Source organism: Harpia harpyja, chromosome 9 (genome assembly GCF_026419915.1).
Source record: "Harpia harpyja isolate bHarHar1 chromosome 9, bHarHar1 primary haplotype, whole genome shotgun sequence".
Lineage (NCBI taxonomy): Eukaryota > Metazoa > Chordata > Aves > Accipitriformes > Accipitridae > Harpia > Harpia harpyja.
Genome location: NC_068948.1, coordinates 4,828,599 through 4,854,649, shown reverse-complemented (window position 1 = coordinate 4,854,649; position 26,051 = coordinate 4,828,599). Strand labels below are relative to the sequence as shown.

The 26,051-nt window shown below is 36.2% G+C and overlaps 1 protein-coding gene across 3 annotated transcripts in view; it reads left to right on the top strand.

Moving 5' to 3' along the window:
* The window catches only part of CDH13 (cadherin 13), a 541,021-nt gene that overhangs the window by 334,312 nt on the left and 180,658 nt on the right, over positions 1-26,051 (top strand). The gene's annotated exons all lie outside the window — the stretch shown is intronic.

Sequence of the window (26,051 nt, the reverse complement as noted above, 5' to 3'; positions counted from 1 at the left end):
AAAGTATTCTTAAGAAAACTGTACTTTTATTGAAGTGCAAATGAGAAAATGAAGCTCAAATCCGACTATGTTGTTTTCACTTAAAATTCATCGTTACCTTGATCTCTCAAGTCTCCAGCTGATCAGTAAATTTTCTTGAAACCTTTGTGGTTTCTTTCAGTCGATGATAAGTTATGATACACTTAATGTGTACTTGTTCATTGCTGTTATTTCTCCCGCTTTAGCTGAAGAAGTGGAGATGAGAGATGCTCTCAGACTGTGATCTTTAAAATGCACGTACATTTATTTTATTTTGGTCTTGGGTTTTTTTGGTAAAGTAAGTGTTAAAGTTATCTCATGCTTATGTATAAGCTATTTATGCTTTCAGTGTGTTTATTACAAAGAGCGTTTAGGTCTACTATAGTTGTATTTCTGAATCAGGTCTTGATTTCTGACAGTTAATAGAGGATCTCCCTCAGGTCATCTTCATCTACCTCTGTATCTTCATAGTATAAACAGGTTTTATTTTTGGTATACAATAAATGAAAAAATATTGATAGAATTTCTAAGTGGTATTTGAAAGGTTTTAAGGAAAAGCTTGTAGAGTTTATGTGGTTATTGAAGTATACTACCTTAGAAAAATCAGAAGAACCTCAAAATAAAATGTGACATTAAAGGAAAATATGTTCTTGACTGTTTTCATCTTTAATAGGTTTTGTAACCAAAGCCTCCTTCATATTAACAGACCGTCCTGGGAACCTCATTTGATGTCAGTGAAAATTCTTCCTGTAAAGTCTTACTGTATAGAACTAGTCCCACTGAACACCTTTAGAACTGGGCATGTTTGCAAAAGCAGCAAAGTTGGGAGACCCAATACAACATGCTTTAGAGAGTTTGCCTAAGGGAAGATTTCAGTATGGTGTGAAAATCCAGTTCTTTGAAATTATTTCAGATGGGCCAATTTGCAAGTCAAAGTATTGTTACTTCCTCCTTCAGATTTCTTACTATTTCATTAGAAAAAAAAATCTTTTAAATAAATAATTCAGCCAATTATACTGGATACTATGCAACTACATGCATTTTTTGCCATATTATTCAAAGTGCGGACCTGTAGTTATTTTTAGTTTATTTACCTTTTGAGTTGATTATCAAAAGTATTTTTAAAAATTACTTAAGTCTACACGCTGGTTTACAGCCTACCATCTATATTGTCCTCATATGTGTAGACCATATTTTACAAATAGGGAGCCATATCAATAATGAAAAAGATTATACTTTTTTTGAGGTCACACTGGATGTTTAGCAGAGTTGCAAAGATCCCTTTGTTCCCATTTCAATGCTATATTTAGCTCAGGACTATTGTTTTTACATTTGTTCTGTCTTTATTTGTCAGATAAGAGCTGCTCTGATCATAGTCACTATGAAGAGAACTTCATAAAAGTGTACCTTTATGGAGAAAAAATATTTGGCCAAATATATTTAAATCTTGTGTTATCTGCTCTTAAGATTGAAATCCTTATTTTCTTTAGCTTCTTCCCTTAGGCAGTCAACACATTGGTGTGATAAATATTGTACAGCTTTTAATGCTAATCATTGTTGATTCATGGTAGATATGAGCAAGTTGTAAAAGGATATCCCTGATGATAATAAACAAAAAGTATTAAAAATCATCATAAACAAATAAATACTTAAGCAGCTGCTTTTCAATGCTCCACTAAAGCTATTATAAATTAAGAATGTGCTTGTATGTTTTGCCAAGTTTACACTGTATTCAAAGAAACTAGCTTTTGTGAATCCGCATAAGAAATACAAAGAGATAATCTTACATCAATGAACCCAGTAAATCCATCCCTCATTCTGTATCTGTCTGATTTCTTTGATACAGCAAAAGCAGAATTTTGGATAGTTCAGTAAATTGATAACTTATTTGGCATTTCACTCTTGTGATGAAATTTCTTTTGCTTTTATTGTGTGTTTTAGGTAGCACATTTTAATGTTACATGTCTCTCATTAGGGTTCTGTCTCCACTGTAGTAAAGGCAGGTGTGCCCTGCTCTGACTTTAATATTGATGCTGTTGTAAGCTGTTGATTATTTGGCTCTTACTTTGTACTGATCAAAAGTTATACAGTAAACATAGACCGCTCTAAGAGAGTATAAGCTTACCACAAGAAAAATTCTCTCTACTTTTTTGTGTCTGTTTTTCACCTTTCTAGTGGAATACTTTAAGGAAAAAGAATAAGGGCCTTCCATGTGGTTTAGATGTCAAATGGCTAACAAAGAGAAGTGTTTCCCATGCACAATTATAGATGGAGGGCTTCTGATTATCACTTCTTAAATCTTTACACAGTGCTCTGGAGCTTGATTCTTACAGTCTTTCTTCACTCTTATTGTAATTCCTTTGAAAACAGTAGAGCTGGGCTAGTCTAAAGCTTTGAGAATATGTGAGTACATTTTGCCTGCTGGTGTTTGTATTCAGTGTTCTCTAGGGTCCCTCTTTTTCTGAATTTAGAGGAATTTAAAAGATACCATTGTAAGATTTTTAATCACAGACAGTCCTCTTGATGGAATGCTTTTTTTGCTATGCTTATTTATGCTAGTCTGTTTTCAAAGAAATGCTGTTGATTGACAATCTGTATTCTTTTTGACAGAATGATTTTACTTTTTTTCAAGCACAGTTTATTATATGGCGTTGAAATTATAGCACTTATTTTAAAATTAACTACTTGCTGTATGCTTTCAAGTTTCTATAGTTTCTTCATCCCGTAAGGTACTGGGGGCAAAATTTTAGCTTTTTACATTAGAGGTAAACTGAAATGCACTCTGCCTATGCTAGCAAGTCCTGCAGAGAGCCCAGGACAAAGTACGTGACATTTAATTGAGACAAAACTCTTATTTACAATCTACCTCCCACTGAGTCACCTTTGAGCGATTGCTGGACTACCTGCATCAGGGACATGCATCATGGGTGAATATACCTCCCTCACCGGGAATTTGTGAATATTAATTACAAATGCATGACACGGGACACAATACTCTGGTATCACTGCTTCCTATGGACCCAGCTAGATCTCACTGATCTCAGTGGAAATATTTCCGTGGGGTTTGGTTAGGCTTGGATCAAAGCATGAAGGAATTGGCCTCCCTGCTGGGGAGAGCTGAAGTCTTTGCAGTACAGTGACTGGGTGTCTTTGCTCAAATATTGGTGTTTACGTCAGTGTTGTATCATGTAAAGGATTATTCTTGTAAGAGGTAGACACATTTTCTAATTTATTTTAGTGTATTTCCCCGTAATAAGCTGCTGAGAGCAGTTGAATGTGTACCAATGGAAATGTGTTTGGCCCTAAGAGAGAAACCAGTGTCTGGCACTTTGATGCGAAGATAACAAGCTGCATGAGTATTAAAAATGCACTTTTTACTGATTTAGTCGGAAGCCAAGAGTGAGATTGTCTACTCGGGAGTATAGCCCTTGTTTGCAAGGGGTTGTATGCATTGCCTCTTAAAAGTATCGCCTTCCTATTTCTCTCTATTTCCTCTCTCGCTTTGCTTTTTCTTCCTTACTTTATTGATCTGATGTGCTTTTGTCCAAATTGATCCCTGAGGTTACGGATCAGCCCTTTTGAAAAATCTCCTTGATAAATGTGGAAACTGGGAATACCCTTTACAGCAAGTATTTGGTGAATTTGTCTACTTAGAACGCGTGAAAAAGTTGTAGAGGTAGAATTTGAATGTGATCTTCAAAATATCTCATTATACCATGGGAGTGAACTGGTTTAAAGAAGGCAGTACAAGACCTGCTCACCTGATGCTTGGCAACACAGATAGCAAGGCAGAATTGTTGCCTATATACCTGGAATTAAACATTTCAAAGCTTCATGTACTAAATACTGATTTTTAGAGCAGTGTATTAATTAGAGAAACCTCTGATGTTTTCTCAGTACTAGAAGATTCTTAAAATCCTTCTTTTTTGTCAAAGGCAGAATTAAATTAGACATTTCCAAAAAAGATTTAGCAAGAAAGATAATTAAAAAATCTTTAGTGCTGCTCAAGTGCTATTAGCAAATTAATATGTAATTCCTCTGCTGTTTTCCCTTAAATTATGGCTATTTTATGCATGTTTTAGATGAAGCCATTGCACCTGCCAGAGATCTATTCTTATTATCAAGCTGACTGGACAGTTAGCTTTGCACTAACTGAAATATCTTTTTGACTTCAACCAGCCTTTTCATAAATTTATTGATTCAGTCACAAGTAAGGATTTGTGTGATTCATCAACTTATCTCACTAATGAATATTTATTGCACTTAACCTCTTGGTGCCACAGGGGGTGGCTAGGTTGTGAGTGGTTTGTGCCCCAGACTTTCATATTGTTGTTCCATCCTTGCCAGAGAAGAGTATTTTGCCCATGAGTTGTGCTTCATTTTTTTGCCACAGGCAACTTCTTCCTTCAAAATAGTACATAAATAAAATATTTGCTCATGCTTCTCTCTGAGTGAAGCATGCAGAGGAAAATCTTTACTCGCTTGAAAGTGATATCTGTTGCACAGAGTAAATCCTCATTTTCATATTTAATGAAGCCATAATCAATGGTAATGGATGAAGATTGCATTAAAGAAATCTTAATGTTCCTCTCAAGGCAAAGTAATTTTACTGGAAACAAGCTAGTTAATCAGCCTCAGAAAAACTATATATGTTTTATTATAGAGGCAGTTTTTCCAAGGACAAAGTAGGAAATGTAACAAAAAAGATTAGTCAATTTTCATCTTCAGAAATTTATCACATATGGCATTCTGTAGATTTCCTCTCTGAAACACACAGTACTAGTCCTCTTAAGTTTACAAACAAAAAAGGCTGACATTAGTAAAATATTTATTTCTGCCCTAAACTCTGTGTGATTTTCATGCAGATGCAGTTAAATTTCCCCGTTAAATGAGTCTTGAGAAAAGAGCTAAACAGGAAGAGTACAAAGAGCAGTAGCCAGTCAAATATTTCCATCAGCTTGTGTTATATATTTACATCAAAATTTAACTTCAGTGGTTTTATCCACAGAAACTCCACAGAGTTCTATGCGGTGTGATGCTTATGTGTATACCAAAATTTCTGCTGCATAGGGGAAATGAAGATCAACAATTTGGCATGGCCTACTGATTGGCAGAGCATTAGCCTCTTCTTTCATGCTGCTGCATGACTGGAGGACTCATGCTGAGAGAGAACTGCCTGGATCACAAGCTGGGTAGGAAGAGTCTTGCAGTCAAAGACTCTTCTGGCTTGATTTGGGCTGCCCGTCCTATCTTCCCTGCAGCACGAGCATGTTTAACGTGAACCAGAAACATTCAGAAATTATTTTACTACTGAGATTCGATGATAGGACTGAATGACCACAGATGATATATTGTGCCTGGCTTACAGTTGAAGGGCAGGACATGTTTGGCTAAAGATTTCAGTATAAACCTGTTTTGTACAGTAGTAGTCTGTGGTTGTGATGGTCTAAGAGCGTAAGTAGCATATGCTTGTACGGGAAAATAATATTTTTTTCATGCGTCCAACAGGATTGGAAACAGCAGACTACCTTTGGGGCACCACGCCCTCTTGAAAGATACCCTTGAAGTAAGAGATATGTGCCCCAAAGCTTTCCTGTTTTCTTCAAGTTATTTAGTCAGTTAAAAACAATACCATTTTTCTGCAAAGAAAGTTCTTTTGTTTGCTTTGGAATTCAATGGGAATTTCAGTTCCTACACATACTGTTGACAAGTTTACCTGGTCTTGGGTTCAGAGTTGTTAATTGAATTTAACAGCCAAAGACTCCTCTCTGGAATAGCTATCACTGTTACTATCTGTACAAGGAATGTTTTAATCATACAAGCAGGCAACACAGAGACTGTGGAATGCCACAAGAGCAACCAACGGGGCACCTGCCTGCATGGAGGTTGCTTTTGGTAAGTTTTGCTTGTTCCTTTGACTGGGGAAATGCAAAGACATACTGCATCTTCATCTCTGCCTTCATTCCTGAAAGACCTTTAGCATTAGTTTTCATATAAATGAGATTCACGTCCATTTCTTCTGCGTTTGGAAGAAAAGCTGAATCAGCCTTTTCAGTTGATATGTTCAGAATGAGCCTCATTTCTTATACAAGTTTCTTGGAGCAGTTTGCATTGTGTATACATAAGGAGAATAGATTGTTTTACGGTTTTGTAATTAAAATGCAGCTGAAAATCATTGATCTGAAAAAGAACAGTACAGAGAAAAAGAAACATTGCTTATGGTTTCAAGTAGAAGCTGAGAATAAAGCATAATCTATACTGTGCTGTGGGGCTGCCACATTTCTAGTGAGTCTCAGACTATTTATAAATGTACTACCTATTGGTCACTGCTGCTTGCTGTGGAGGGATAGAAGGAAGGAAAGGAAAATCTAGACTTAATGTCAGCAAAAAAAGTTTATTGGAAATGCCTTTAAAAGGAAATGCTGATGTTCCCACATACGTAACCTGGAGAGAACAAGAAAGTAACAGCATAATGATATAGACTTGAACTTGATGATCTAATTGGTTTTCTGATGCTCTCATTTCTATGATTCATTTTAAGAAGTCTTTTCAAGCTTGTGTAGTTGTGAAATAAATAGAACAAATTGGAAATGTGGAAACTAAATAAATAATGATCTGCTCATCGTGTTAATATTAGTGCTGTCAGCACTAGTAACATTTATTTAATAATTCTTCTGCATTAATAGGATTTTATGTATAATAAAATATAGCCCATCTTTCAAAGAACTTGATCCTGTATCAGCACCTCTCCTAAGTCATCCTCCATTCAGGGAGAGACTTATACCTAACAGGAGAAGTGTCACTATCCTGGAAATATTTGTGGACAGTACTTGGGAACCAGCTTGCTTGCTAATGTGGATTTAAATTTAGGAGCTTAAAATTCTATGGTTACTTAATATTTGAAGAAGGTTCAAACCTGCCAAAGCAATACCCCTTCAGTATATCCAAGGGCAGGAAAAATGATGACAGTTTTATTTTATGTTGGTCTTGTGCTGATATATTTCAAGAGGTCTGTATTTCCTTCTAAAACCTCTGGCTTACCCTCTCTGCATAGGTTGTACATAGCAAAATAAACATTTTTCATTTTATGTAACTCTCCAGCAGTACAATAAGAGAGCACTAATCAGTTGCGCAGTACATTAAAGTGCAGCGGTTCATAAAGCAGTATGACTCTGTGCATGCCCCTTGAATTGATCACCATCAACAGCTTTTCATTCACTCATTTTCTGAGTGATGAAACAGCCTCTGAAAATTATGCAAAGGTAAATAATTTTGGCTTTCAGAATCAACAGTAATAGATTTCCTAGATTGTCTTTTTAAGTTTGCCTGCTCATATTTCCATTTGGTTTCATCCGTCTTGAGCATATTTCTGTAGTACCCTCTGACTCTAACATAGGAGGGCTTGGGCATAAGTACAAGAGCTCTTCTTGCTGTACTAACTGTACTTGCTTTACTGACAGTCTTTCTTTAAGGGCAATGCTGAAGCTGTTAGGGTACTGAATCTGAACGACATCTCCACGTCAGCATCTTTTCCTGTGAGACTGCCATCACAAGGATTCTTGGTAGACTCAGAGGTCACTCACTTCTACTATAACTCTAGGGCCCTTCAAATAGCCCTTTTCCGCATGATTCCCTCCCTTGTCAGTGAGTAAATAATATCTAGTATGGAGGAGGGAAGGATAATGGGCAAATCTTAAGTCGTCTTCTAGCAGCAGGGCTGATGCCGTGCCCCCTTATGAATTGCCCAAGCCTGAACATCACAACACTACGCAAGAATCTACCACTGGAGCCAGATGGGTAATAGATTTTGTTAGCAGCACAAGTTAGTGAAGTAGTTGCTGGGGTCGTGCTTCACATACACTGCTGCTCAGGATGAAATTAATTGGCCACCTTTGTCTTTTCTTTGATTTCTGTCCCAAGTCCTTTTGTCTGTTCCATTAAGGACAGGAAGCATAGAGATTGCAAATGAGTTGCTTTCATGGTTTCAGCCAGTCTAAACAACTTTTTAAGGTGGTTAGTTGTAAGCACAAGTATCCCCCTCTCATGAAAACTCTCACTTGCTCTATTACAAAAGGATAAATCTGTTACTGATTATAGAGATTCTGTTTAAAGGAAGGAATTAAATAGTTTTATCTTACGGCAGGATGCCAGGGATATTTGTACTGCAAGTCCTCATTTTGTGGTTTAAAAAAGTGTTTCATTACTGAGTGTAGAACTTTTTATATTGCTGTAGGGAATTCACTGATCAGGAAAACATTCCAAAATATCATAAACGAAAATTAGACTTGTAGAAGATTATGCAAATGAAGCTGTTTTCTTACAGAGGGAGAGGGATCTTTAAATCTTTTGTTTAGGTTTTGTATGTTTGCCTACATGAAACAAATTGGGGAAATCAGAATTTTTTTCTCTCTTTAAATTCTAGAGCTGGTTAGTATTCTGTAATTAATTCTCTGTTACTATGTTTGAGAATTGAAACATTAAATGGAAATTTTACTTGTGATACTTCCTTAAGGTGCCTCTGAAGATAAAAGTCAATGTCTTATATTTTGTAATTATTTATGGCAGTTTGCCTTACACATTTGTATATTTTTCAAATATTCTAATTGAATAAACCTTGTAAAGAATCAATATAACCAGTTTCATACAGTAGAGTTGCAAAAATACAGACTTTTTCAATAACAGATATATTTATTGTAATGTCACTTTTCAGTTTCCAGGGATTTTAATGAAAGTCTTTTCAGAGCAGGAGCACAAATGATATTTTGTTCCTCCTATATAATAATTATGGTGTATTTCTCAACATATATCATTTTTCATTAATACTAATTGCTTTTGATGCATGCAGCAAAACACAAACTATATGAATGCTATATCTCCATTGATTACTTTTAAAAAGCATATGTATTTTTAGTCACCATAGTTGGCTGATGAGGTAAGAGTTCAGGTCTTGACCAGTGCCTTTGGGTGAAGATAATATTTCTACTTCAGAAAACAAGATCACAAGGACCTGAACTTCTCAGAAATGGGATGGATGGTGTAATCTTCCATCTTTAAGCTCACTGGTGCAAAACCATATCAATAGTTCAATGTGTCAGTAGTGAAAAGCTTTAATGCCTTACTGGTAACCAATGTGAAATTAATTTGAGGTCCCAGTCTTGTTCCCAGAGTCTGCATCAGAAGGAATAAAAAAAATGTAATTTGGAGTTGGCATTCACCAGACTACTTGATTATGTATGCCATGGGTGATATCGTTACTCCAACATGTCCAGAGCGCTATCAGCATGCATCAAAAGAGCATGAAAGGAGATCTTACAGCATTACCTTCAAATTCTGTAACTGCTTTTTCCATCGCTGGGCGGTTATATTTTCTGTTATTGATGATAGAGTACTAAATAAATAAGTGTCTGAAATGTAAAAAACAGAAAAGGAAGCATATTGCACTTTGGAGGAAGAATGAGCACTGGGGAGGTACATTCTTCTGCGGGGCTGTATGAGTTTATGGGATCAGTTAGCTGCTGAGCATCTTAGAGATGCAGAGGAAGCAAGGTATACGGGAGGGACATTGGCTACAGCTGCTAAGAGATGACGCTAGGCTTCTTATTTCATGAGGGGTTCTTTTGGTATTTGAGTCAAGCCAAATCAACGTGGATAATTCAACAGATGAAAACATCAATGAAAAGAAACCGAGTTTGAAATTCATTTGCACTCATATAAACTAAAAGGTACTTCATTAAAGTCTATTTATTACTTTTTCCTATCTCTATACATCTATTGTGTATATGTGATACCGAGTATATGTGTGTATATAATAGATAAAATTAGCTACCTTACATATTTAAATAGTACTATTCAAAATGAAATTATGTCAAAGAAAAACACACAGGCAGTTATAATTATACATATATTAAAATATATCTTTACTTCAGAGCAGTACATTTAAATAGATTGCAGTTTTAAAAATATATGTATTGTCAGTTCTTAAAGCATTCATTTGCTTTTATGAGCCTGTAATGCTCCTGTGCTATTATTCATAGTGTCATTCCAATATCGCAAAGTCCAAACTTGCAAGAAATTACCACATATCCAGTATTGCAGTGTCTCCACATGCAGTAACTAGGACAGAAGATAAAATGAAAGTACTTTGTAAAGTTTGCCTGGAAAATTGAAAGTCATCACTTATACTCTGTTTCTATAGAAATGCCTTATAAATGGTTAACCAGGTTTGAATAAATCTTTCATAAATGTTTAATTGAGGGTCAGTGGGTTGATTTTAATTATGGTTTATAAACATCTGTAGCATGCTTAATTTATAATCTAATTTGTAGATATATACATAGATCTCACTGCTTTAGAAACATGCATACAAATAGTGAATGAAAAATTTTAACTACTTCTTGCTAATTGCTTTCGAACTACTGTACCACTGCCGCTTTATAGCTTTTCCATTCAAATCCCAATGAAGCGATGCCTTCATGATGTCCTGCATAGAACAGCTCAGGGGCATTTTTTTTCCAGTGCCCAGACCTTGGCAATTGGTGAACAAAGCATTAGTTTAAAGAGAAGATTTTTTGAAACAAACTGTAAGAGTACATTCAATTACATTGAATTATTCATGATATAACTTTTGTCCTGTACACAGGAATATTATTGTTTTGAAAGCAGCAGGAAGTGGCTATATGTGGAGCTCAAGTAGTATATGCAGCAGATTCCATAACTGATATGCCAACAAAACATTTATCAATTTATTTTCTACACGTAAATGTGATAAAACCCCTCTGAAATTAGTGTAACTGGGTCATTTTGCAAGTGGGATACAGCTGAATGATATTATGAGCTGCTGCTAAGAGTGCTGAATTGGAATAAAAACTTCAACAGTGCTTTTCTGCAGCTTCTACTACCTACTAATTTTGCAATAGAAAGAATTGATTTATGGACAAAGTCTAAACAGAGAATGGCAGCACTTTTCATTTTATTTAGTACAGAACCCAGGTGTGAATGTTGCTTCTAACAAAACTATCTTATTTCCTGCCCCCCCACCACCAGTAGATGCCCAGCCAAGGGTAGGGGGAAAAAGAGAATTTGGGCTCAGACTGTGTGAACCACACACCAGGGTGAACCTATTCCAGTCGGATATAGGCAGCTTAGTTATTCAGCTAGCAACTGCTTTATGTTATCTTTGTATGCAACACGTCAGTGTAAATGATAGAAATCCTCTAGCATTATTGCTTGCTAGCAAAATAACCATTTTTTAATTGTCATTTTTCATGAACAAAAGCAGCTTTCTTCATGAACTGAAAGTCTGAAGGACACTTAACAATTCATGAGAAAGTTGGAGCTAAGTGGAAGGAAATCAGCCTACAGTGCAGTTTGCATAGGACCAGTTTCTGGGAGCCTCCACTTTCACTGAAGGAAGTGTATAAACTCCGATTTTATTTTTTGCTGCTGTTTTTGATTCCAGCAAATAAAACACTGGTTAGTAGACTACAATGTTTCATGGCACATGAAACTGAGAGAATGGCATTCTATGAAGGCAGTAACGTAATGCACAAGTTGCTTATTTATTAGATGCAAAAACTATATGGAACATTAGAGGAGATTTTTCATTCTGGGATTTTTTTTAACAAGAGATCTGAATGCATCTAGAAGTTTCAAGTGAAACTTAGACTCAAACAACGATCGCTTCGAGGACAGAAAATATCCCTGGTATTCAATATAGAGAAGCAAGTGTTACTCTACAAAGTCTTAATACGTATTATTAAATATATTCTATTTGGGGCAAGTATTTATGTATATTTTAATATAAATGGAGTTTTATTAACCAGGAAAAGTCTGAAGAATTCAGAAAATATATACAGAAGAAATCACGTCTGATATCTTTGGAGCTAAATTTCTTTGAGAACATTACACTCTTAGCACCGTGCAAAAAGCTGAGGTATTAGCACCTGCATTTCTGTGCTTTTGACAACATAACCAATTTGTGACCAGTTGTGTAGTTTTAAAAGTCAATGCTTGCATGAGTATACATGACTGTTCTTTATTTTTTTAAACTTTTGTTGGTATTCTGCGTCATTACCATGTAACTGGGAAACTTGTAAAATACTCTGCCTTCTATTTGCTTTAGCAAATTACCCATTTGGTTTAATTCTTAGTTGCACTGTGTCAACAGATATATTTAGTGCAAAGAAGATCATTATCAGATCTGGTTGTTATAGGCATAGAAAGTACAATATGCTTAACAGAATGCTGCTGGGATTAGTATCAATGGGTTATTTCATAAGTGGCATGCAAGTGAATGAAATTACACACTGTTCTCTCTTTAAAGTAGTGCATTTGAATAAAAAGCTAAGTGAATTCCCTGAACAAAAGAGTTTGCAGCTATCTAATGCATGTTTCTGGTAATGTAAGAAAAATACAGAATAACTTCATTTGACATTGGTACATTTCATTGGAATAGCTATCTCCTCTTAGACTTTCAAGATCTGTCATGAATGCATGATTTAAGCTACAATTTTTCAAATTTGACATGTAATCCATAGATAAAAATCATTATGGCTCACTTATAACTGTCATAGGTATTTTTCTGTAGATAAACAGACATAAAATAATTATAATTTAAAGATATCAAAGTTGATAAGTTTTGGAGTGGGGGTTTTTTTGTTGTGTTTTTGGTTTCAGGTTTGGTTTGGTTTGTTTTTTTCTTTAGCAGGTGTTAAGGGTTTTTTTGGGGGGGGGGGAAGTCACTGGTCTTGCCAAAAGTCAAGGAATTTACAGTATAGCTGTAGTAGGGACTCTGCAGTCCTCTTCCCTTGAGTTTATATAAATATCATGTGTAATAATATACTGATGATCTCACCCAATTGTGAAACGTATGGTAGTGTCAGGGAAAGATATTAGCAGACACCTCGGAGACAAAAACTATGACTCAGTACTGACCTTGACTTTGTTGACTAGCAGGGAGATTTACAGCTCACAGCCATAGAAAGTAGGATTTCATATAAGTTAGTAGAAAAACAAATGAATAAATCACAGGAGCAAAAAGGGTATAAAATAAAATATTTCTTACTTGTTTTTTCTGACTGAAGTTTTCCATGGAAGAAATCCACTCAAACGCTTAGAGGTTGTATCCTGAAGGTTGATATTTTTTGGAATTGTCATTCTTCCATATACCTTGCACCAGGGTCCACTCAAAATTATAAAAGAGCTGAGGCAGGGGGAAGATTTATGCATGTATTTGACAAACTGTATTTACAGATTGCCTTTAAACCTGGTGGTATATTGCTATTGACATTTTCAACAGTGGAAATTGTGGGGGCGAAAGTCAACAGGGAACCCAAGACAGGGCCAATTCTGTCTGTTCCCAAGTCCCATTTGCTTTTTCATTTACTTCTAAAAAGGAAAGAAGGTGGGTGGAATGGACATTCACCTGTTATGGCTCCATTCAATACATCCTTTACACAGGCCAGACCCACCTTTGCCCCAAGAGGCAGTATTTCATTGAAGTCCTGAATTTGAAAAGTAAAAAGTTGTTATTCTTTATACACCTGATGTATGCCGTTGAATACAATAGGACTGAACTACTAGTAGATATTTGATAACCTTGCCTACAAAAATTGTCCTAACTGAAATCAGATGTTTGTTTGGGGACAGAAAATGATCTTCTACTTTGTGCAAGAAAGGGTACAGAGGTGACTGAACTAGTTGGCTGTATAATGCTGTGCCCATTTCCGGCGGCCATCAGCCCAGAAAGAAGTCTGTAAGTCTGCCTTCCTACAGTTTAGGACTCAGCCAGGTATGTGTAGGACCACAATATGGGAAAATAAGAAAAAAGTAGTCAAAATGGATACCCGAAGACAGATACAGCTTCATCCATTTGCACTCCAAGCTGCCCCACACTTGAGCCACTTCCACACCAAAGACCATGTTGCCCGGTTTGTATGAAGTTCTCTGGAAGATGAGAAGCTCAGCTTCAAAACCAGAGAGCAATGAAAGCCATGGCAGAATGAGAACCTATCAGCACTCTTCAGATGCGGTTTGCAGCTTCTGGACTTTATATAGATCCCTGCCAGCCAGCTTGGAGAGTGGAGGAACAAACCCACTTTTGGCCTCAGCTAACAAAGACATGATGGAGAGACATTAAGGAAAAAGGGTTCAGTGAATTAGGAGGTTTTAGTAGTTGAAGTCAGTTCACTGCAAGCCATGTGACCCTCTTGAATTTTAAGTGTGTTCAAGTTGAGGGCTGTGTAAAAGTACTTGGCGGAAAGGTAGAAGTGTGTTACCATTTAAAACCTGTTTCTGGGTCTTCCTTATTGACACAATATAGCACCGACTGATGCTTGTTTTCTTTGGGCCTAAGAAAGAATATATGCCTATGTATAAATATACTTGAACACACCCATGACTTAATGACCCTATATTTGCACACAGCTCCACAAATCTTTATGATCTCTAAGTATCCAACTGCTGACAGTGATCTATCGTGAGCTGTTCTGTGCTTAATTATTAATTGTACATTAAGGAGTTCCACAGTCAATATTTAGATGTTTTATGACATACAGAGCCTTTTCCATACCCATATTTTCTCTGCAGGGACATAATGTAGCCCTTTCAATATTAAATCAATTACACACAAAGTTAAAATAACTTGATTTGCTGCTTAAGGTCCTTTCCTAACATGATGCATTAATTCTAAGAGAGTAAGAACAGTGATATCATGGCCTGCTGTTAATCCTTGCAGACCTCCACTTTTCAAGGGTCAAGTGTCAGTGCAGACTGTAAAGCTGTCCAGCACAGAGCTGGGGCAGGCTTCTAATGCACTTCCTACAAGCATGCTTTCCCTTCAGCTGTAAGTAGTCACGAAGTGGAAAAGAGAAAGTCTTTTGGAGCGTGTGATACTAGAACAAAAGCACAGGAGAATCTTTTTAACCTAACCCTCTTTTCCACACCTGTACTGATGGGCAGAATTATAGGAGTGGTATCACCTATTTTAAGCACCTGGGAGTTTGATATCTTTTCTGAGTTAGATTTCCTCCAGAATGAATCACTTCTAAAGATGTTTCATCTCACCTTTCTTAAATATTTAGCTTAGAATGGGATGGAGTGCATCCAAAATTGCCAGTCCCTCTCCAGTGACTAGTAAGAAACTTAAAAGACTAGATATTTGAGCCTAAAATGCTTGTAACTGAGTGAAATTAATCACACTGTCTAACCTCAAACTTGCTGAACTTAGTGACTTAATTAATGACTTAATTCCGGAAAGAATATCAAGGCCCCTACTGAAAACGTATACCACACACTCTAAACAGTATTCTTGTTACATATATGGATAGAGTTTTTGAAACCTATGATTTATAAGGTAGTTTCAAAGACCTGCTTTAAAATCATAGAGCATACTCTTTCAGCACCTGAATCATTTATTAAATTCAGGTATCAGTGGCTTTAAAATATAATTTAACCAAAAAGAAGATTTTGAGTAGGGCTGCAAAGATTTCTCTATGCAGATATTTCAATCTCAAGGTGGGGAAATGGCTGAAAACTGTTACGTCTTTTATTATTCTAGAATGCTACTAGGGAATGAGTTCAGGCTATGGACTTGATTTAAAGGCTGACCAATTCAAAGTGTAGGTTTCCAGAATAACCGATTGTGTTTATCCTTCCTCACTGTGGAATCCTTTACTGTGGGAAGCTATTGAACTTGGTTCAGAGGAATGTATGGGGGAAGAATTAATCCTTTCGGAGGGAAAGGATATCTTTCCAAGACATGCCTTGTGACCATCTGTAAGGATTTGTTCAAGACTAAGTTTGAGACCTTACAATCAAAAGTTCCACTTCTCTTTGTAGTTTTAACAGGAATTACTGCAACTTTGATATGATTTATCTAGAAAAGTGCAATGGACTTAATGCCATTCTCTGGATGATGAACAGGCAGTAGTTGCCTACTTCATTTATTGGGTCTAGCAGTGAAGAAGTTCATTATGAAATATAGTCTGGGCAGGATGAATTTTAATGACTTCAACAGAGCAGACACTGGGAGACCAACCAAATAATTTATCCAGCAGTTCATCTGTGGGAGGGAGGAAAGAAAAACAAAACTCACCTAAAAAGATCCTGTATTAAGATGGAAACACTTATCGCTCAGATAAAAACTTTCAGATGTTTAATAGATCAAATGGCTAGGACTTGACTATGAAATCAATACAAAGATGAAATGATACATTAGAATAAGTGTGTGCTCTGGTTCCTACAGATGAAGCTAGAAACTATGTAAGAAGATTTGCCTCCTCATTACAAGGTCTGATTCTTCTTTCATTAGCGCTACTTTTATAATATTGAAGCACCCTTGGCTTCTATGGATTAATTTTGATGTAGATGATGAGAATCACAGTGACAGAATCATGGATAACAAGGATCGGTGTTTCAATTATATCCCCACTTTGTAACATGAGATTTATGCACAACCAGTTCATATTACTTAAAGAGGCACAGAATAAAGATGAGGACTTGTAAGGTGCAGTTACTGATGCAGTGTATATTGGTGTATTGTCGTTATCCTGTATCCATGTGAAAAAATTGATATTTGTATGAGTTGCTGGTAGCAACAAGGAAAAGGCTCTAATACAGAAGAGGCACAAAAAAGGCACAGACCATTGTTTTGCTTTTCTCTTTCATTTCACATATACTGAAGTGAGAAATTAAGAAGGTTAAAAGGGAATAAAGGCAACATAATGCTGTGTATACCTAATATAGGCCTTCAAGGTCATTCCTGTATTCTATAGCCTCACCTAATATAAATCTTTGCTTTAGTAGTGCTGGGCTGATTTAGATCAACAGAAATTCTGGCCCACTGTCTCAAAAAGCATTTCCAATCAGGGAAGATTGAGCTTGCACTAAGAGATCTTATTAAAATGTAATATTATTACTTTTTAATCAGGAAGGATGCCAGTGTACCCTGCTTGGACATAGAAGAATAGTCTAAAGTAATTTCTGTAATGACGTGTTTTTGATTAAGGCCCACTGCGACAGGGGAGTATAATTGCTGCCTTTCTTATAAGATATTTTTAAGAAGCCAGTCAATTCTTTTTCAAAAGTAGGTAATTTAAAGAATGAGATCTTCCATCTATGAAGTGTGGCCCTGATCAAAAGACTATTGAAACCTTTAAAACCATTACCTTAGAAAATTCTCTGCATTTTGTTGTTGTTCTTGAACAGGTCCTAATGCAGAGTAAGCACACAGAGCTTGGGGTTTTTATTACCTATTCCACACAGACTGTATTTTTACGGTGTTTTAAAAAATAGACACTTACTGTCAATACATTACATTGCTTTTTTTTTTTTTTCATTTTGAAATAATTTGTTGTTGGAGTGAAAGGAAAAATATTCTTCTCATTTGCTTTTCATTCTCAAAGTGTTATTAGATTTTAATATACCGCTGATTTAAAACCTACATTTGGCACTGATGTCTTTCATTTCCATGAATTTTATTTAACTAGTTTCACTCCTGTCTTACAGACAGTCCTAGCTTAAAAAGACAACATGACTGACAAACATCTCTATGTTGGAGCTGTTGTTGGCATGGGATTTCTACATTAAAAAAAAAAAAAAAAAAAAAAAAAAGCAGTCCGAAGTGCTACCTTGATTCTTTCTCAGCTAAGGTATGCCCTCACAGTCCAGGGTCTCCAGTAGTCCATATTGGTGGACCAATTAAAACACACTGCTGCTTCCTCTCTACCACTGCACCCAAGTTTCCTTTCCAAAGGGCAATGGTGCTGTGAAAGAGTTGTGGGCTAGAATACGGCCAGGATATTTACCTGGCTCCAAGGGCTGGTAAGTGCTGCCAGGTCTCCAAATTCAGAGGCTTTCAGGGCTTGATGGATAGCTGAATGTGGACTTGGTTCCCAGCTATGTTTTGTTTAATAAGGGCTAAGAGAAGGGTCTATACTTGTTCTTGTTGCCGTTCCTGTAAATATTCAGAATACTAACTCTTCTTGACAGGGCTGGATGGAGACAAGGTGAAAGTGGCTTTGAAGTGAAAGATGGCCAGTTCTCTCCCAGACGTTCAGAATGCAAATAATTGACAATCCTTTTTTACTAACCTAAGTGAAGTCTCTGAAACATCTATTCTCTTTTCTTCATTTATCTTGATTGAGAATGCCTCCCTGCTTAGAGGCTAGGAGAAACTGGATATTAACTTCTTTTTTGGGAGAAAGTTGAATGATTAATCTAATTTTGTCTGGTTTATTTTCTGTCTTGAGGTTTAGGGGAAGCTTTCTACCACATTCAAAAGGTAATTTCTCATGGGTATTTCTGGATATGAAATTTACGTCAGGCTTTATATACTCGTATTACTTTAAAAATTGCTGTCTATTAGCAATTTGTATTGCTGTGGCCAGATAAACAGGGAAGAGTAGAAGAATGGGAAACTATTAAAGAAAAGGTAGAGAAAAGCTAAAAGAAAACCTTTGGATTATAAAACAGAGATAAGTGCAGAATGTATATTTTTAGTAAGCTCTCTGCTTGGCTGTTCTTGACTATAAAGTTTGTATCTGCATTTAAACAGCTTGTATACGTCTGAAATCAAATTTGAATGATTGCAGGCAATTCCAATTTTACATGGGAACTGGGAAAACAGCATGGTGAATCATGTGAGTTGTAAGCATCTCTGACAAAATGTTTCAGCTGTCAAATGGCTCAGATCAAAGGGCTGAGCAAATGAGCAAGTCACACTAGCCAAGAGGTGTTGAGTCTTGGACTTTTTTACCTCTGGTAGTTTTATAAAAGGTGAGGAAAGAGTTTAGCATCCTCCACCTCCACTGGTGCAGTGATGGTCTAGAGTTTACCTGGCTATTTTAGGCATTGACCTATCTCTTCTCAGGATTTGAGCTAGCTTTCTGGAAGGTGTTTGCCAAATGTACTTGTCATGGTGATAAGTTACATAGGGATTGTGGAAATTTCTCCACTTCAGGTTTTCAGAAAAGCAGCTAGTGTTCTTCTGTATCTTTTCAAGAACGGTTCTGCATTGTTTTAGGGAGGTGAATTTAACGATGTTTTAATGTCTCATCTAGTCTTTATTTCCTGTAATTTTTCTGATTGACTTCTAGTGCTAGCCAAACTCCAGAGAGAATGTGGGGCCTCTGTGTTTTCTGAGTGTGCCTAGGGCTGAATCTTACTCTTTGTATGTTGAATAGCTGTTCTTTCACACATAAATCACTGTTCTGTCACATTCGCCTGCTGTGTGATGTTCAATGCATATCATCATTTACATTAAACCATTTACTTCAAGAGAATGTGTTATATATTGCTTTATGAATTATGTTATCTGACATATAAGATTATGTTATGAATTGGCAGTTAGAATATTAGAACAGTGGGACTTTTTATAGCTTATGGTCATGATCCAAGAAGTAATTCATGCCTTTTCTTAATAGACTTCACTGGTCAAAAGGGAAGCAGACATGAGAGCGCAACATTTTTACCACAGATCCAGAACTTAGGCAGAATCCTAGTTAAGAAAAAAAATCTTTGCTGGTTTGCTTAAATCTGCAGCCTGTTCTTACCTGGAGGAAAGGCATCGTTTTTTCATCTACAGCTCTATTGTTCTAAGTCCTCTTTCAATAAATTTGTAATTCCCAGTCCATCTGAAGAGGCTGTAAGTGAACACAGAAAGTGTGATGACTTACCCATGTCTGAGCAAGGAAGACTTGTTTCCTGAAGGGGCAACAATGATGTTGAGTAGCACTGGGGGAACTGCTTAAGGGAAGATGGAGTTGTCGTAGGTAGAATTTGGTGAGGAGCTTCTAACAACAGCAGAGCAGTCACTATTCCTCTCCTATTTTCCTTGTTCCTGTTATCTGGAGGTTTGGATTCACATTTAAGAAAGGGTAAACTTGCTTCAGGAACACATCACAGCACTTTCTTTCTCAGGAACCCTGTGAAATGTGAATGTGAAAAGTTAATATCTTTTTAAAAGTTGAGGAGTTTGACATGTACTTTGAAATAGAGGAGAACATTTCCACCAACCAGCCCTGTTCCTCTTACATAAAAGCCTTTAATAGCTATGTCACCGCATATCAAGGTTTCTGTTGTTGGTTCTATACCTGTATATGTTCAGATGAGGGGAAAGCTTAATAAGTAGTACACTTGGCATAGAGAAAAACCAGCCTATTGCTTTCCATTGATAGACTGACTGCTTGGGAATAGTTTTTATTTTTGAGTTTGAATATAGATACATGATAAAAAGAAACTGGCACATAAAAATAAGAAGCCATCTGAATAAGTTAGCTTTTATCATGTGTTTCTACCCATCTGTCTGGCAGTCAGTCCCTCAAAACTTTTGAACTCATCACTCAGTTTCCACCAATTTTCTCATAGGGATAAAGTTGTCTGAAGGAGTATCTTAAATTCATATAAGTCTCATGAAAATAAAATAGGCAAAAAAGATCCTTTTAATGGTTTTGCTAAGGGAATGACTGACTTTAGCCCCTCTAAGACATCATCTTATCCATCCAGGAGATGAACCTTTGGACAATACCAGATAGGAAATGAGACTTCATTGATTTTACTCCTCATGGAATGGCCTATTTCATGCTATCTGTAGTCTGTCAGACAAATGCAAAGACTACATGCAATTTTTTTTGTGAGGGAAGACTGCACAGTGTCTAAAATGTAAGTTACCCCAATCGGGGACCACGAGTGTCATATTTTGTACAACACAAGATCTGTGATGGGGATTTTAGTATTATGAAAGGATAAATAATGCTCTTTTTATATGCTTTAATTTCTTGTATCTGCACAAAGCAGAGCATAAGTTTCAGTATTACATATGCTACCACAAAATCTCATAACCTGGTATGTACTGATAATATATGCATGATTTGGGAATCCTCGGTGGGGCTAACAATTTTCAGTGTTTTCACCCAACAATTTTACCCTAAAGAAAGAACCATTCATGGCACTAGAGACAAAGCACAATAAACCAAAGTAGCATCCATGCCGCTTAACTTCAACTAATGCAAATTCATTTACCGACATTTCATTTATCAAGGTCTCACCTGGAGTAGCAGATACCTCAAAACTCAACATCGGTTTCAGTCATGTGACACTCTACCCAACAGTATGGCTAGGGACAGTACTGTATATAACTCATTCTCAAAATATCCCAGGAGTGAATAATTTATTCTACAAAAACGGCTGTGTTACTCATGAGAAAAAAGGTTAAATACTAATATTGCTAAAGGTTAACCTGCCCATACATCTTTACTGTTTTGTCATAATGGTCAACTAGGAATGTCCTATTATTTCTTACTCAATTTATATGCTTTCTGACTGCATTAAGTCTCTATAGATAGTAGCAATTCTTAACAGTTCTTCATCTCTACTTAACATTACTGAAGTTTCTTTTGTGTATCAATAGAGGTTTGTTTATTATTCATTCCACAATTGATAGTTCACCAGTGCATCTCTCCACTCCTGCTGACTGCAATATGTTGGCATGCCCAGTGTACTGATCAGTGATGCCATCTAAACTCTAGCTTAAAAAGTATACACATATCCTGAATTTGCCAGACATCTAAAGAGACAATGTGAAAAAGTCCTGCAGGGTAGAAAATTATTGCCCTATACAAATATAAGACATGCTCAAAGCCTGAACTCATTAATTCTTACTAAATGTCTTCTCTATTGAGCAAGGCCTTCAAGTTTTTAATAACACACATAAGTTAATAACTGTAGTTGCAATTCAAATGCACTTGATTGGAACCATAATAGACCTTTCTTTTTATATTTGTTTTGCTTCCCTGGGGCTTATTGTCTTTAAAGTACAAAAAGACAGTCAAACATGTAATTAGTTATGATGATTATAGTAGTCAGGAGGGTATCCTCCTTTGCTCCATTTTCTGGAAGTTGGTGTCTTTTTTTCTGTAGCAATAAATGTAACGTGCTCTCAAGATACAGGTAACCCTCATGACTTTTTTATTCCATTTTTCATTTTTGTTCTCCTTCTTGGGTTAAAATAGCTTTACTTTTTGAAAGTATACCATTGTGCAACTGATTGTTATCAGTGTATGGAGGTACATCTAAACTTGAGAAGGTGGAAATAAAACTCGGCAATATAGTCACGTTAATTAGGCAAGGAGACCCTTCCCTTTCTATAGCACAGGTAGAAAACATTTAACATGCTCAACGTACAGCAGAGACTCACAAAAAGAGTGAAAATAACATGAGAAAACTCCACTGTGAAGTTTTTGAGAACTGTAGCTCTCAAAGTTAAAAGTGTTCAGACCTTAAACTGGGATAATATTCTAATGTTAGTATTCAAAATCAGAGTTGTCTTTTAAGGCTGCAGGCTTAAGATGATTGTTCATATTTCATCAACCTGTAAGTAGGCCTCACTTCCATTATGTTCCAGTCCTTTTTGTAAACCTGGCAGCTGAATATAATAAATAAATAAATAAAAGGATGGGGAATTAGTAGTAATCTCATCCATCAGCTGAACTGTTCCCGATGTTCTCTTGACATCTTGACAGAGAAAAAGGCACAAAAAAAAAAAAGGAAAACAAAGAAGGAAGGAAATAGAAAGGTTATTAAGAAGTAAATAACAAAATGCCAAATAGCTTTTTCCCAAGAAACCATCTGCTCCAATCACCACAAAATTGTGCAAGCATTGTGTTTTACTTCTTAATGCCTAAGGGGAGTTTTTTGCCAATATTTTCAAGCCAACTTAAAGCCAAATGGGCAATCAACAGATTGATAGCCGCAGCCTCTGGAGCAATGACCTGGCTAGCGGGATATATGTCTAATCAATGAGGAACTCTGGGAGGTGCAAGTAGAGGTTTTGAGTGATTATGGTAATAGTGAAACTGCCCAGAGGTGTGACAAATAAACCATGAATATTGAAATACATCAAGGCATAACTATACCTTTACTGAGAGAGACTGCCTCAATGAGTATCTGCGCATCATCGGCAGAACTATAAAGTTGATGATTTTGCAGACATTTCTTCCTCAGCTTGATAAGTTAATATATATTGTTTAACATGATAATGTAGCAAGCTGTTGTTTTGTGGTTTGAAAGCCAGCTGCATTTGATTGACGCCAGGAATGGAAGTATTTATAAAATGACACTGAATTAGAAGTAGTCAGTTTATGGGTCTGGGGAAATGAATCTTTTATGAAGAATAAAACTTTATGATGAAGGAGTAATAACTGAGGAAGTGTGCATCTTGAATTAAACTCTTTTGGACTGGATGTATGCTGTAGAGCCTTTTAAAAAAAAAAAAAAAAGTGTCACTGTATTTTTAGGAAAGAGATGTCTATAAACTTCATCTTTTGTGGTGGTCCAATCCCAAACCTGTGGTCATGTGTGTTCTCTCTGTGAACACCTCCACTAGGATAGGAAATTTCTTCTCTGGAAATATAGCTGTAGGACTTCTCCAAAAGGTCCTTGGAATATATTTTAGCTGCTGGTTTAAAGCTGTTGTGATTTTTGAGGCATCAACCACAAATGCTAGCCCATTCTAGCTTTTTGCATATGTGGCGGGGTTTGTTTGTTTTGTTTTAATGGAATAGAATATAGAGTAGGTACCACTGTGCTTCGAAATGAATGCACAGCATTGAACTATGGTTAGTTTTTAAGCCTGCTTGTGAGCACAAGAGTGTAAAGGGTATCTTTCTGAGGACAAGCCATTCTCAGCATGGCTGCAGAAGCCTAGCACCAACTTTCAAACCAGTGCAAGGGCTTCTTTTCAGCTGCAGTATTCAGCAGCTCCTCTGGTTGTTGTAGTGATGCAAGCATATAGGTGATGCTTAAAGAGGTGTAGTTTTCTGTGTTGATGTCCATGAACAGGAGACAGGTACAACCTTATATAGACTGTACTAATGCATAATGATATCTAAAGAAAACCCCAAATTTTATGTGCATTTTTATATCTGTTACACGAACTTGTGAGAATAGAATAACTTTTACTTAAACGTAAATGCCACTTTGATGGTATCCAGAAACCAGTATCTCAAAACTTTTGACAGAAGCAACATAGGGAAAAAATGGATCTAATTTTCTACAGTTTTCCTCCTGGAGCTAGCATTTCTATGCAAAATGAATGTAAAACTCTGCTCTTCTGAGTTGCTGGAATTTCTTATCTGTATGCACCAGAGGAATGGTTGCACAGAACAAGATAATGTCCAGTGAGTTGAAAGGTTAAAAAACCGCAGCTGGCAAATCAGAATCAGATTCAGCCATTGTATTAAGCCAGTTTTATGCCAGAGTAACTAGAGATTTGGGGATTTACATCAGATCTTAAAATCTACAAGTGCCTTCCACATTCTTATCATCAGAAATATGAGAGTAGAACTGTCTAGGACAACTGTATAAATAGGATTTCTACCTGAGTATATGTTTTAATCAGTTTCTAAATCTCTGCTGAGCATCAACTCCTTTAATAGATGAATAATGGTAACAACAGTATATTCATTAAAACATAGTATAATGTACTTGAGTATAGAATCTTATTAAATTGCATTTTTCAGGAAAGAGTTGCGTACCAAAACCCATTGGATTTCACTTGTACTTGGGCACTCTGTATGATCCCTTGAAGATTTGCCTTAATTCTTACTTATTTCACTGAAGTCTTGTGACTTGGGAGACCTTAATGAAACATGTTATCTAACATGATTATAAATAATATTCTTGAAATACGATAAACATCTAAAAAAATAGCACAATGTGTTGTACTTGTGAAAAGAGGGCGAATCTTCATTCTTCAAAACAGAAAGCTGCTCTTTTTTTCTTTTTTCTCCTGATGAAGTTCCAAACAAAGTAGGTGAAAATATCAGGGCTAGGATCATCTTGTAGTATTGGAAAACATGGCATGGTATCCAGTGGTAAGCTTCTTTTTGAGCTGTCTGACCTTTAATCACCGGTGAATAAAACCAACATGCTGTCAGATCTCTGTTATTTTTCTCATGGGGGTCACTCTGCCTGAAGTAGCAACGAAGCAAAACCTTTGAGAGCTTATATTCAAGGTCACCACAACAAGAGGCAATACTTTGTACTCTGGGAAGTACAGCAAAAGAAAAAAAGAAACATATCTAAACAAGCCAGTTCTGTTTGTTTAACAGTGAACCAGGCAGTTGTTATGTCAAGCTATAAATGAAGCTGGGTTTGTTTTTACTTTTACCACAATATTTCATTTTTATTTATGTTTTAAGTGAGTTGTGCTTCAAGACCTTCATGAAGAATATAAACTCACTGTTTATCATTGTACATCAATGATAGGTATTTCTGTTCTTCAGGCACTTCCAATGTAATGTCTTAGGCCTTGTCTGTACCAGGTTTCAGTCACTTGTAGTTATTTTGCCACAAAAGGCTACGTGGATACTGGGAACAGATCATACGGTCCTACAGACCTGTTAAGAAATGAAAATGCTGTATTTGAAATATTTTTTATCATCATATTTGAAAATAATACTTGCCCGCTGAAAGTCTATGGGGGGAAAAGAAAGGGTTAGCCACCACATAAGAATTAATCTCTAACAAAGAATTATAACTAACTTTGACATTGTGATTCACGCATTAGATAATATGGTTTCAGTGCTAAGCTATGTAATGTAAATTATGTAATTGATAATTGATGGAATCTGATAAATTGTTTTAGTTGGGATTTTTTAGGCAAAAGAATGGATACCTTCCTAGATTTCTTATTTGTATAAATTTTGCTAATATCCTTTGCTTTAATTTGTTACTTAACTTTGATCCACCATTGAAACTAGTTTGTTGATTTGATCATGAGTTGTTATTTGGTAGGATTTTATTCTTTCTTCAGGTCAATATTACCAGAAATACTTTAGTTTTCTTTGGTATTATTTTTAGTAGATTTTTTTTTTTAAATAATGCTTACATTTATACCCATAAATGAACTGACTAAGGAACTGTAATGGTCTAGTGCTGAATATCTCACGGTTCAGCCCAGGTGCCGAATTATTTCCTTTCTTGGGTTCTCAATGTACTGTACAAAGCAAATAAAAATGCTATGACAGAATTTTGTA